Source organism: Bidens hawaiensis, unplaced genomic scaffold (genome assembly GCF_021521415.1).
Source record: "Bidens hawaiensis isolate Kalapana, Puna unplaced genomic scaffold, B.hawaiensis_p1.1 tig00012136_1, whole genome shotgun sequence".
Classification (NCBI taxonomy): domain Eukaryota; kingdom Viridiplantae; phylum Streptophyta; class Magnoliopsida; order Asterales; family Asteraceae; genus Bidens; species Bidens hawaiensis.
The window spans coordinates 335,285-349,495 of NW_027491976.1; the positions used below are offsets into that span (position 1 = coordinate 335,285).

General features: G+C 33.8%; 1 pseudogene; it reads right to left on the reverse strand.

The window, feature by feature from the left end:
- Positions 1–429: 429 nt before the first annotated feature.
- On the reverse strand, positions 430–1,933 carry LOC143540070 (uncharacterized; annotated as a pseudogene).
- Between the last annotated feature and the right edge of the window lie 12,278 nt (positions 1,934–14,211).

Sequence of the window (14,211 nt, forward strand, 5' to 3'; positions counted from 1 at the left end):
ATCAGCCAAAAAGCTTATACATGAGTTCAAGTTCAATGATTGGGAATATCTTTGTGATATGTGGCATGAGACAAAACAGGGTAAAGTCATAACAATATACTAAGGCTATGTGTAGTGGAGGGGCTACAATTGGAGGCGAATTGTGACACGTGGCGCCCAGTCAGCATGGAGTGAAAATTTGTTTTTTAGGTGTAATGGTGTAGGGGCTACAAATTGGGCCCACAGTGTGTTTTTTTATTATTTTCTTTTTATAATTAAACTAATTAAAAAAACAATCTATTTAAATAATTAAATAAAAATGCATTAAAATTAAAAAGAAATACAAAAAAAAACATAACTAACAAAAATACACGAATAATAAAAATAAATTATAATAAAAAAACACACAAAAATAAAAATACACATAAAAATTTCTATAAAAAGACTAATCTATTCGTCTTCGTCTTCGTCTTCGTCCCCGTCCTCGTCATCGTCCTCCTCGTCGTCCTCGTACTCGTCTTCGTCCTCCTCCTCGTCTTCGTCCTCCTCCTCAACGGGACGATTTTCCCACACGTGTTGAACCAAATCCGCCTTCAGTTGGTTATGTATATCACTTGATGAGAGCTGGTGAATGTTATACGTTCGTTGTTCTTGGGTTGGTTCAGGGAACTGTTCTGGAACGCTTCCTGGTATATAGTGTTGACATATTGCTTTTCCCTCGTCTTCTAAAATCATATTATGCAATATGATACACGTATACATGGCATCGCTCATTTTTGCCAACGTCCATACACGACAAGGGTTTTTCACATAATGCCAACGTTTTTTTAGAACCCCGAAACACCTCTCGATATCCTTTCTCGCGGACTCTTGCTTCTTCTTAAAATAATCTCTTTTTTCTTCGATAGGGTCTTGAAACGTCTTGACGATAATCGAGTACTCTGGATCTATCCCACCTCCCAAATAGTATCCGTGACGATAGAAGGTATCGTTGGCATAAAACGGTAAGACCGGCATGCTACGGCTGATATAATACTCTAACACGGGTGACGCGTTGAGAACGTTTATGTCGTTGTTGGACCCGACTGAGCCGAAGAAGGCTGACCAAATCCAGAGGTCATGTGAACAAATGGCTTGAAGACTAACCGTTGGCACTCCATGGTCACCACGAGTGTATTGACCTCGCCATGCGGTTGGACAGTTGGCCCACTCCCAATGCATGCAATCTATACTCCCGATCATGCCTAGAAAAGAATGTTTGCTTTTGTGTACATCATATTGCGAGTCAGGTCGTTTGAAGTAGGAATCCTCAGATAACGACGAGAGTATAATTGTATTATCCCTATACAGATAAATTATTAAACAATATTTATATTAAAAACAATAGTTAATACAAACAATTTAAATATTACCGATGCAAAAATTCTCCAACGCATCTCTCGTTGTTTTCTCAGCCATCTTTAAATACTCGTCATTGATATCGGTCGTGTTGCTGTATGCGATGATGCATATAGCCGAAGTACACTTTTGGATGGCGGAGAATCCTAAATATCCTCCTGCATCGGGTTTCTGTTGAAAATACTCATACTCCCGCTCCATATCTCCAACAATACGCAAAAATAAACGCTTGGACATCCGAAAACGACGTCGAAACATAGCGTCGTTAAATGTAGGTGAGTCGTCGAAGTAGTCCTTCATCAAACGAGCGTTCGCTTGCGTACGATCCCGAAGGATATATGACCGTCTACGTGATGCCGCAGATGGAGCAGAGTCGGACACCATGTTATTGACGACGGCCCGAACCGCGTTCGTGACCTCTAAATGCTCTTCCGCCACTTATCGGTGAATCTGATGAATTCTTCGACTCTCGTTTATTAATTGATCCAAAATCTCGGCAGAGTTCGTGGAATCCGGGGAACTCATTGAGTTTGAAGAAGTATGAAAATAATAAAAATGATTGGTATTTTTATGTTTGTGTTTGTGTATGATAAGGTGAAAATGGTTAGATAAAGTTTGATATATATATTAAGTTTTAAATTAATTTTTTTTTATAAATAGCCGTTACCCAACGGCATTATTATTATATTTTCTTTCCTTCTCCGCAGCGACAAATATATGCCGCCTCCGCCTCTTTTCGCCCAATTATCGCCCGGGGGGTAGTGTTCCTCCAAAAAATCGCCCCTCTTCGCCCTTATTCCCACCCACTACACACACCCTAACTGTTATATTATTACTCATTATTTAATTTGGTTTCATATTTTTTGTTTATTTATGTTATATGTTGTTAATGAAGATTGCCAAAAGAAGGTTATGGCTACTGGAAAGTGAAAATTAGATAGTAGAGATGGTTTGAAGAGTACAATACGCTATCACATTGAGTGTGGACTGTATTTGGATACTTTATTGTGTCGCCTAAGAGTTAGGGACTTACAAATTGGGATGCAGAAAAAGGTCGAATATCCACATATGCGGTTGCAATACATGTAAGTTTACTTGCTCATTTGTATCGCTTAAGATTTTGTTAATAAGTAAATAATTATATTGTTGTACTTGTCTTCTTTTTCTTTTTCTTTTTTCTCTAAAAGGAAGATACGATGAAGCTGAGAAACCAGCTATTATGGAATCAATGAGCGACAAGTCGGTTATTGAAAATGTTGGCTGAACCTTTGTTTGTTTTTCCTGGGTGGGGACATGATCACGTTATTGCTAGTAATATTATGGGTGCTATACAAAAATAAAACCGTCTTACGACAAATTAGTGGATGAACTTGAAACCGTGAAATGTACATGTGCAATCATGGAGCAAATACTGAGTTAAAGTAATATGACGCCTACACCAATCATATGAGTACAATCCCAACGTGATAGATGAGAGTGTGCTATAAACATCAACGAGTGAAGTAGTTTTAGATTCTATAAATCTGTTAGTGACCTATGTAGAGTTTTAGCTTTGTTAGTTTAATTATTGTAACTAGTACTTAATATGTTTTTGTGGTTTGAACGATGATGTTTCAACATCTTTAATTAAGTATGGCAATTTGGTCACATAGTTTATGTATTTCTTTTTTATTTTTTTGTATGGATTTGAAGACAATTACTTACGTATATCGTGGTTAATGTCTACACATAAATACATCTTTATCAACACATATATATTTTGCTCTACGAATATTAAAATATATACCTACACATAATATTACTATTACCAACACATATTTATGACACATGCCATCTGCCACATCATCTGCCATGTCATCTACCATCCAAGCAAATTATTATACTTTTAACTACACCTATTTATTAGTTTTAGCTACATATATATGTGTAGGTATAAAGTACTATATACCTACACATAATTGATGTGTGGGTAAAGATCTATTTCAACAGTCCTGAGGCAACACATCATGACACTTAGTTTATGTGTAAATAAAGACGACTTCCAACACATAATAGGCTTTTACCCACACATAATATGTGTGGGTAAAGACCCCAATTTCTAGTAGTGAGCATGAACTCGGACATGCTATTTATAGAGCTGATATTGGACCCCATCGCGCTACGCGATGGGTTCCTTGGCAAGCCCATCGCGTAGCGTGATGTAGGCTTGCCGAGTCACAGGGTAGACCTGCCACGTGGCGACACGTGGCAGGCGCCGCGCCATGTGGCGGACGTGTTGCCACGTGGCGGCAACCGTTGCCACCTTGTGCCACGTGGCACACGTGTCAACATCTGTCAGACACCCCATCGCGGTACGCGATGGGTGACTCTCTTGACCTGTCACGTAGCACGATAGGTCAAAAAAACAGATTTTTCATTTAAGCCCCTGGAGTTTGGAAATTGACAGAATTGGTCCCTGTACTTTAGAAAATTGACATTTTTGGCCCAATATTTACGTGATGTTACAGTCCTCCAGTTGAAAAACAACTTCAATGAGGCCATGAGTCCATCGAAAATGATCGGAAAAAAATGTCACCCTATCAATTCTGTCAGAAACAAGATGACGACTACAAGGAAGCGGCTGCCTGGTGTCCTTGAGACGGTCTTGTCCTTTCATAAGGCGGATGTTCAGAAGTATTTTTCCCAACAATAATGTATAGCAATTATAAAAAGAATCTAAACATGAAAGTTCTTTGATAAGGTGAAATATACCAATAATTATTCACCTTAGAGATGCATGGACGACTAGATGAGTATACTATTATATATAAAAGAAAACCTAAAGCTAAAGTGATTTAGTATTGGTCCAATCAGTGTGGCAGCCACTTATGTTTATTTAATATCTCGAAATCTTTTTTAATATTAATTCATTTGTAAGTAACAAAGAAAAGAAAAGAGTAGATTGCTGTGGTGGTAATTCTATAAGGTTGCAACTTGACGGTCTTGAGTTCGAGCTTTCTTGAAGCTGTTTTTCTCTTTTTTTATGTTTTTTTGATTGTTTGTTATTTTTAAATAGAAACGACCCTTCTTTAAGCTATTTTTTTTGTTTTTTGTGAAATAAAAATAGTGTTTGTATTTGAAGATTTCATATAGTATCAAGCAATGGAAAAGTAAGGTGGTGTGGTCTTTCGTTTTTTAATTTGTATTAAATACGTTAGTTTGATTAATTTTTTTTGGGTTTAGTTTGGTACCGTAAAGAACGTAGCCGGTAGCAACCGAATTCGCGTCAACTTACGGAAAACAACGTCACAGAACAGCCCGGCGCAACGCGCCGTGTAACAACCTAGTTATCTTTAAACGGATCAGTGAAATGAGTCAAATTTACCCGTGAGTTACAACACTACCACATGGGCTAATACTGACATGGCCCATTACCATACTGTAATTAAACAATGCAGTGATAGTTTATAGGTCCAACTTAACTTGAAATATGGATGATTTGCTTCTCATGGTCCATGAATGGTTGCCTGAGTTATAACCCAAAGTATACCCTAGATCATTTTGTTAAAAAAGATGTTTCTAATCAAATAGATTAAATTGTTAAAAAAACACCACGTTGTTTAAGTGAGTGAGAATTTTTTATGTGATAACCTTAAAAATTCAAAAAATAGAAGTGCATATGTATTATGTATTACAATCCTAAAATGTGAGACAAAGACGAAAATACAAAGTGCAACGACATATCTGACTCCTTTCAATTCATCTACCTAGAAATTATGACAAATACGAGTAAACGTATCATAGCCTCTTCACGTCTTTGGTATAAACCAAAGAGAGCTAAAAACATTGAAAATGACAGTTTAATGAACCGAGTTTCTACTAAATTCGTCAAGCCATATAGTTTTAATTAATGTCATTTAACTATATATATGCTAATATAAATGGAAGTGTTTAGCAATAATATATTAGAAAGTATTAATTGCAACTAATTAACACTTAACTTATGATTAAGGTGAAACAATTAGATGTTTAAGTTGACTAGAGAGACATCATTATGTGCATCATCATCACCATGATGCAATGCAATGCTATGCAAATGGTCCATGGACATAATTCCCTAAGCATGCCATGGTGGAGAGGGGAACCTTCCAACCCCAATACAAATCATGGTTTATGAATAACATAAATCTCCACTTGCTCATTTCTATTCATATTATAACCATACCTATGTCAATAATCACCTAGGGCCATTTAAATATATATACATCTAGGATTCCTTATACTAGTTTGTGTTTTATAATTTCTAGTATTATATACAAAGGGGAGAAAAAGTATTATATGATGGACAATCCATACACATGTAGATGTGTATGTATGTATTTAAGGTTTAAATTATGATTTTGATAAACTATCAAAATAATTTAGAGAGAACAGAATTGAATATTGATGTTGAATATATTTTGTGTATTTTATAACTCGTAGTTCTCTCTTTATATATATAGAAACAATACAAAACAAGATAATTTTCAAACTTCAAAAACTATCTAAATAAGCTAATGTAGATATAAGTAGGGGTGAGCAAGAAACAAAAAAAACTGATTCGAAACCGAAAAAACCGAACCAAAACAAAAACCGACGATTTGGTTTATGTTTTTGTAAAAACTGAACTAACGGTTCGGTTTTGGTTTTGCATGTAAAAAAACCGAACCGAATTGCTAATTTTTTGTTTTTTTTTATTTTATATTAAGTAATTTATATGAATTTAATAAATATGTAACTTCAAAATTTTTGATCATATGTATAATAGTCTATTATTTTACAATTAATTAAATTATTTATACCTAAATTCATTATTTTTTGTCCAACTTTTTTTTTCGGCTTAAAATTTTCAAGCTCAAATGGTAAAAACCGAAAAAACCGAAACGAAATCCGTAAAAACCGAAACCGAAACGAAATCCAAAAAACCGAAACCGAAAAAACAGTAACCGAACGGTTTCAAAAACTCCAAAAACCAAAGTTTTGGTTTTCGGTTTGGTTTTAGCCAAAAACCGCACCGAACCGCACCACACACACCTCTAGATATAAGAACAAAATAGAGACATATTTTATTTCTCAAACAACAATATATTATTTAGACGAAAGAAAACCGTAAAGGGGGGGGGGGAGCTTAAACGAGCTGAAACGTCAAAATAGATATAACATTATAGCTGGCTCCTCTAATTTAGTATTCTTCCTATGATATGAAATCAAGTACATAAATATAGATGTAGTATGCCGCTAATAAATATTAAAAATTCACATGTTAATTTATTAGCGTATTAAGTTTTTACTCATATTTTATTTAACTAGCATACTAAGTTCGGGAAAACATCAACTACAATAGTGCACTTGTGTAGTCAATAAAATATGTCTGACATATCACATATAAGTGTTTAAAAAGAAAATATTTTGGTTGTTTAGAAGTAAATAATGAAAGTGTGAGAAAGATCATGTTAACTAAATGGCTACTTGACCATTCAACCAAGTTATTCATGACTGGCCGTTATGTTGATTTATTTTAGTAGAATATTAATAATAAACACGTATAAAACTATGTGCTAATAAGCCGTATGCATTTATGTCCATATGTGTGCATGTATATATGTCTATTCATAACAATGTGCTACAAGAATTTTAACAAACATGCACGCATATGTAATCATTCTATGACTATGCAAATGACATATATGTGAGTAATATGTGTACATGCAACATGCATGTATCATGTATGTGTATCCATAAAACTATTGTCAAAAGAATATTACTAAAACACACACATGTATATTCGAGTAAAGATATACCCATCACCTCAATGTCTTACCTCCCTCAATCCAAATTTCACATCTAACAAACTTTTATTATATATTTTTTTCAATTATTGTCTTGTTTTGTCGTTTTTATTCTTTTAACTTTTTTAGATTCTAATATTATATATATCCTAATCCCCTTAACCAGTGTTGCAAAAATCCCGACTAGGCACCGATTAATCCCCGATTAATCGCTAGTCCCCACTTCACTGATTAATTTTGGGCTAGTCGGCCAATTAATCGGTTAACGGTCAAATCCGGCCAAAATCGACGGTTTTCGACGAAATTCCAACCAAAATCATTGATTTCCGGCGAGATTCCGACCCTAATCAACTATTTCCGGCGATATTGCAGCAAAAATTAGCGGTTTCCAACGAGATTCCAACCAAACTCCGCCTAAAATATGTTTGTGTATGTATAAAACTGAAAATTACATATAAAAATGTGTGTGTATATGTATAAAACTGAAAAATACACATTAAAGTCTGATCCGATTATTCCTGATTAATCGCTAGTCCCCACCCCACCGCCCGACCATCGACTAGCGATTTTTGCAACACTGCCCTTAACCATTATCGTGACAAATTTGCCGATCGCGATGATATTTTGTGAAGGGATGAAAGGATCGGAATAGAAGGGAACAATATCCCTCATTAGAATCGGCCAAAAATTTTATCTCGTCCCAAAACGACATCTTGCACATTCAAAAAAAAAAAGATGGGCTGTTATAAGATCTATTTATGTTAGTTACCTCATGTTTCTTTTTTGTTACATATAAAACGTAAGAGTTAATGAATCAAGCTTTTCATTTTTTGGTCGATATTATTATATAAGCTATTAGAAATTTAAAATCTTTTAATATATGAGAACTGTTAAAACAAGACCACCCATATGTAAAACATCTATTGTGGATTGTTGCCTTTTTCACATATTCAGATTTGCATACATGTATAGTATATTAGTATTTACTTTTATTAAGGTTATAAGCTAAAAGTAAAGGTGGGGAGAGCTATTTAGACATAATCATTGCTTTTAACATTATAACTTTCATGGCCATCGACTTTAGTCTTTTTGTTATTTCAATTTTTTATACTTCAATTTCCAAATATGCCTGTCAAAACGTACATATCTATATGTGTGTATATTATATACATGAAATTCCCATATATTAATACCTATAGATAGAAAGATAGGTGTGTACAATCATATAGAATTTCTAACAAGTGGAGCCTAAGGGCATTTGTGTCAAATGGGGTTTTGTCCAAACTCCCCAAAGATTTGGTGTCCATTTGGTTGTGAAAACAATCACTTTGATGTGTGAACCATTCTTTCTCATGATTCTGGTCTCTTCTTTTCATGTGCATGTGTTGGTGGGACTTCATTCCCCTTTATAGACCATCTCCCCTCTCTCTAATACCGATTTTTTTTTAAAAAATTGGTTTTTATTGATTCCAAATATTGCATTTTGGTCATTGTCGGTTCTAACTAACGAATTGGTCATTGATGGTCCCAACTATTAATGTATTTGTTCCTAACGGTCCGCGGCTAACAGAATCCTAACGCCGTTAATTTCAGGTCGCCGGAAAAACGTTTTTGACCGGGAAAATCAACTTTTTTTCTGGAAAACACCACCTGAATACCGCCACCACCACCAATTGATTCACCGCCAACCAATCACCATCACTTAAGCACCATCAACTGATTCCGATGATGGTTCTTGGGTTCCGGCAACCTCAATAATTGGGGTTTTTACTATAAAAAGGTTCATAAAGGTACGATACAAAGTTACCATGATGTTTAGGACAAAATTGTTGAGTTTTCTGGAAAAAAATGTGTGTTTTCCGGGCAAAAACGTTTTTCCGGCGACCTGAAACTAACGATGTTAGAATTCTGTTAGTCGCGGACCGTTAGAAACAAATACGTTAAACGTTGGGGTCGTCAGCAGCCAATTCGTTAGTTGGGACTGGTAGTGACCAAAAGACGATAGTTGAGACCAATAAAAACCAATTTTCGTTTTTTTTTTATAAATATATTGTAGAAATTTGATATCATATGACTAATTGCCTAGGCTCAAGTCTCAACCAACCAAAAAAAGGGAAATAAAACAAATCTAACTATATATATTGATGAATAAACTCATATACAACTATACAAGTTAATACAGAAAGGACTAGTTCGAAATGAGCTACCATAATAACTTATTTCCAGACAAAATTGAATATGGTTTTTCGTAGGTTTTGTACTTAGATATTAAACCATGTTGGTAAAATGTAAATCGTGCTAATGTTCACACTGTAGACAATAATTGTGCTAAATAAAGACAGGGAAGCTCAAATGGCAAAATTATGAATCCAACATATCATTCGCGTGCATTTGATACCCTATAATATTCACTTCAACGCTTATATGGAGAGAACGAATCGTCGCTTTGAAGATCATGATGTCAAATTGAAGATAATAAACTATATACTAAGAACACAAAGACGTCAACAATGTGTATTTGGACAACCTCCCCATAGTATATTGTGAGTGATATAGGAGATAGTCGATATTGTTGGTGCATACCTGTTACTCATATCAAAGTGCATCTTTTTATGCTTATAAGAAGTAGCAACATGAGACTCCATTGCTAATTCTATAAAGATCATATGCTCAAAATCTTCCCGTATCTACGCCTAAGGAACAAAATATATTCAAGTGTTCAAAACAAAGATGAAAAACAATATGCAGTCTTAAAGGTTGATACATGATCGCACCATGGGTCAACTGTGTGGTAACTACCAAGCACCATTGCACAATTTTCATAAGAGAAAATGTTCAAGACATGGATCGATCGCAAATTGATCATGTCGATCTGAAGAAAGATCTACGTACGAGGACTTAAGTTCAATAACCAACCAATTGTAAGATTATAATTGCATCCACTCAATTGGTGATTACCATATATAAAGATGTAAACCAGTCAGGGGGCTCTATATATACTAATAAGTCCTAATAATACCATAATGATAGTATACGTTCCAGTACCAACGACTTGATCTTAGAACACTGCATCCAAAATAAAATACCCAAGTTAACCATTCCAATTTCAAAAACTACAGTAGATCTAGGATTTAATCAATGATGAACCGGTCGATGGTTTGACAAGTTTCTTAAAAAACTATTTCAACAATTCAGGCAAATATCGAACATTCACATTCATACTCATTCTAGAATTATTCAGTATGAGGAAAGTTGACACATGATGATAAAAACGAGCGACTATAGAACCGGTGTACGTATAAAGAATTAAAGACATACAACTTTTACCGAAGTTAGTTAAAGGTTTTTATAAAAGAAAACAATGTTTAAAAGCATTATTGTTATGTTATAACCGTAAAGCTTGTGAATTGTAGATTCCACTAATTCATGCATTTATTAATTAGTTGTTTATTCTATCTACTACATTTAGAATTCATTACCAACCTATTTCTCAACCTTTTTTAAAATTCTTTAATTCAAATTTCTATCCTTAAATTTAAAATAGAATCGGATGAAATACTAACCTATTTCTCAACCTTTTTTAAAATTCCTTAATTCAAATTCCTATATTTAAATTTAAAATAGAATCGGATGAAAAACAGTAACTTTAATTTTACATTGTTACAAATAAAAGTGATACCATTTGGTTTTAATATATGTATGGTTTTCACTAAACCAACCAATGTTCACTTATATATTATATAAATATTAAATTAAACCAAAATGTCTTCTTTCTTCATTTTAAAAATAAAAAGCCAAAACACAAAAAACATAACATGCTCAACCGTCGTGTCCGTATTTACTTCAGTAACTACCTTTCAACCGTAAAAACATATAACCGCTACCCCTCCAAACCTATATATACATCCTCATATCCATCCATTCTCATAATCCATTACTATGGTGAAAGGAAGTGATCACAACAAGATGATCATGCCATCTTCTTCTACACCACCGCGGCACCGCCAACATACTTGCATCCAATCACCATTACAACAACGAATGCTGGCCGTGTAGTTCAAGCGATGGGGTTGACAAACCGCACCGAAAACCTACAACACACCGAACAATAAACAATTCCGGAGACGATGGAGAATTTTATTGGTTATATGTGAATTCATACTCTTTCGGCGGATGACGATATGATCAGAAATTTTGATTGATTACATAAGTTATCAAAATGTGCATAGTATAACCATTTTTTATGTAAAATTCATACCCATGTTTCAAATTACTTACATGGCAAACGAGTGATGGTCCGGCAAGTTTTGGAGAACGATATGCGCTTTCTATTGCCTCCTGCAATGTCCGATAGTTACCGCCGGTAACTACGCCGTCCTGTGCCACCGTTATTACTCTCGCCATTGATATTGATCTTCAACAATATTAATAGAGACATAGATATTTTTCCATTTTTTGATTAACGTAACTTTTCCATGTTTTTTTAATTAACGTCATGTAGAAAACGGGAGAAATAATAGCGTTAACTGTTAAGGCATTGGCGGTTACCGGCTAACCATCGCGTCTCTTCATCAACATTATTAGGGTTACGTGCATGACGGTTAACCGCGAACAATCGCATCTCTTCATCAACCATCGCAGTGTGTATCTAATAACCAATTAACCGTCAACGGATAACCGCCACCACTCCCACGGGCCTATAAATCTTCGTCATATCCACCGGTTCCGGCGATCACTCCTAAATTTTAATTATCACAATCGCAATGATGACAAAAATAAGAGCACCAACTACCGTCCACCGTTTTCTCTATCGTTTGTCACCGTTACACGCCCCACCGCCATCAAAATTTTCCTGTCATGTTTTCACACATCTGAACATTTCTGATGAAGTACAGGGCAAAACGTTGTCGGTGAAGTGGAAGTCAGTTGTGACCGGAGTTTTGGGAGAGAGCCGGAAACCTTTCTCTGACAAATATATTAAGTGTGAAATGAAGAAATATCATTCGATTGCTCTCTTGGAATTTAAAGTTTAATAATAATAAAATGATAGCCATAACGTGATATCAACTTATGTTTTTGACCACACCGTGTTAAAAATTTTACTTCCAAACCGGCCTGAACATTTTTTCCCCTAAAATGAACACAAATTATTTTGTTTTTACACTAATTATTACTAATGTATTTACACACACTAGAAGAGTGCCCCCTCGTACTTTGATAATCATGCAACAAATTTTTAGGTGTTCATTATTTCGTTTGAAACTGTGAGACCGTTCACCGTGAAACAAAATAATGAACACCTAAAAATTTAAATATGTACGGCCAACTCCGGTTTCTAGGTGTAACAAATCATGTAACAAATTTTTAGGTGTTCATTATTTTGTTTCACGGTAGAAACCGGAGTTGGCCGTACATATTTAAATATTAATTATTTACTTATTTAGTATTAGATATAATATATATTAGACATAGTTCAAATATAGTTAACCAAAGTTTTATTTAATACGAGCAAACTCATCTATTAAAAATTTTAATTTAGCCAAATTTACAGTGGTTTTTTTATAATATATGTTCTTGTTATGATTTCGCCTTCTATTTATTCTAATAAGGTTTATTGTTTATGTGACCAAAGTTATCTTTGTTCATGGTATGATTCTCTTAATAACGTATTAGTTGATGCTTAGTTTGAAGTTAAGATATATGCTGAGTAATAATTCTTATTTTAAATTTTGACTCGATTTTTTTTTATCGAAGTACAAACTATATCAGAACCTAATCATTGGCAATGGTTCGGTTTAGTTTGGTTTTAATTAAAAACAATTTAGTTTCGGTTTTCGACGACAAAAAAAACGTGTAAAGTTGGCTCATGATTTAATTTAAAACCATCAAAAGCAAACCATAAACACTTTTGCCCAAATTTTTTTACTTCGAAAACTATAGCAATATGATACTCAAATTAAAGATAATAAAATGCTTGATTTTATGATGACATTTAATTTAAAAAATATTAACGTACAAAAGTTATGATTGTTTAAAAACCGTAGGGGTAGTTGGGTTAAAAGTGAAAATAAAATAGTATATAAGTAAAAGACTAAGGATCAATATTGTAATTTTAAGGGATGGAAGTTGTAAACATATTAAGGAAATTGCAAATGCACGCGAGATTAAATGTAACAATGACATTTTTGCCCCTAGTTGATGTTGTAACTTATGCATAAAGTGTTGTACATTACTTAAAAAAAGCATTTTAATTTGCCCATCATTAGTATATTATGTATAGTATTGATAAGTATTATTCTTATACTAATATCAATTATCAAATTATCAAATTATGTAACGTAATGAAAAAATATTAGTTTTATCACCATTTATTATGAAACACCTTTTTTTCCTTTATTTGTACAAATCTCACCTAAGGAAGAAAAATTAACGGAAATATGTTTGGTGTTGTCCCGTTTCAAGATTTAAACCCTCAATGCCATCTAATTTTGTACAACGGTTACACTGACAATGCACCGTCTCTTTGCATGTGTATGATTAAGAATGATTGATTCATGTTTATTTTAAATCGGAAGTACTTTTAGGTTTATAATTGAGTTCAGGGACAAAGATCGATGACATTGGATGGTTGGGATTCGGAGATGGGCTTTCGTATAAATACATTGAAGTATAAGTTTGATCCATGGATTCTCTATTAGCATTTTAGCCCACAAACGTAGTTTTTTTAATTTGCTTTCATATTGTATCGTTTTTCATTTAGGATTATTTTCAACATAACAAAATCCAATTAGATTTCATATATTTATCCTAAGTTAGTAAGTTTCATATAGAAATATTTCAAGCCTAAAGAGAAAAATAATCACAAATATAAAGCAACATTAAATCCATTTTTTTGAACACTACTTTTTGTAGTGAATTTAGGATTATATAAAATCCAAATTCAACCTTATAAATTGTGCCATATCAAAATTTTATAACCAATAATAAAAAGTATATCAATATTCAATAAGTCGTAGCAAATATGGCA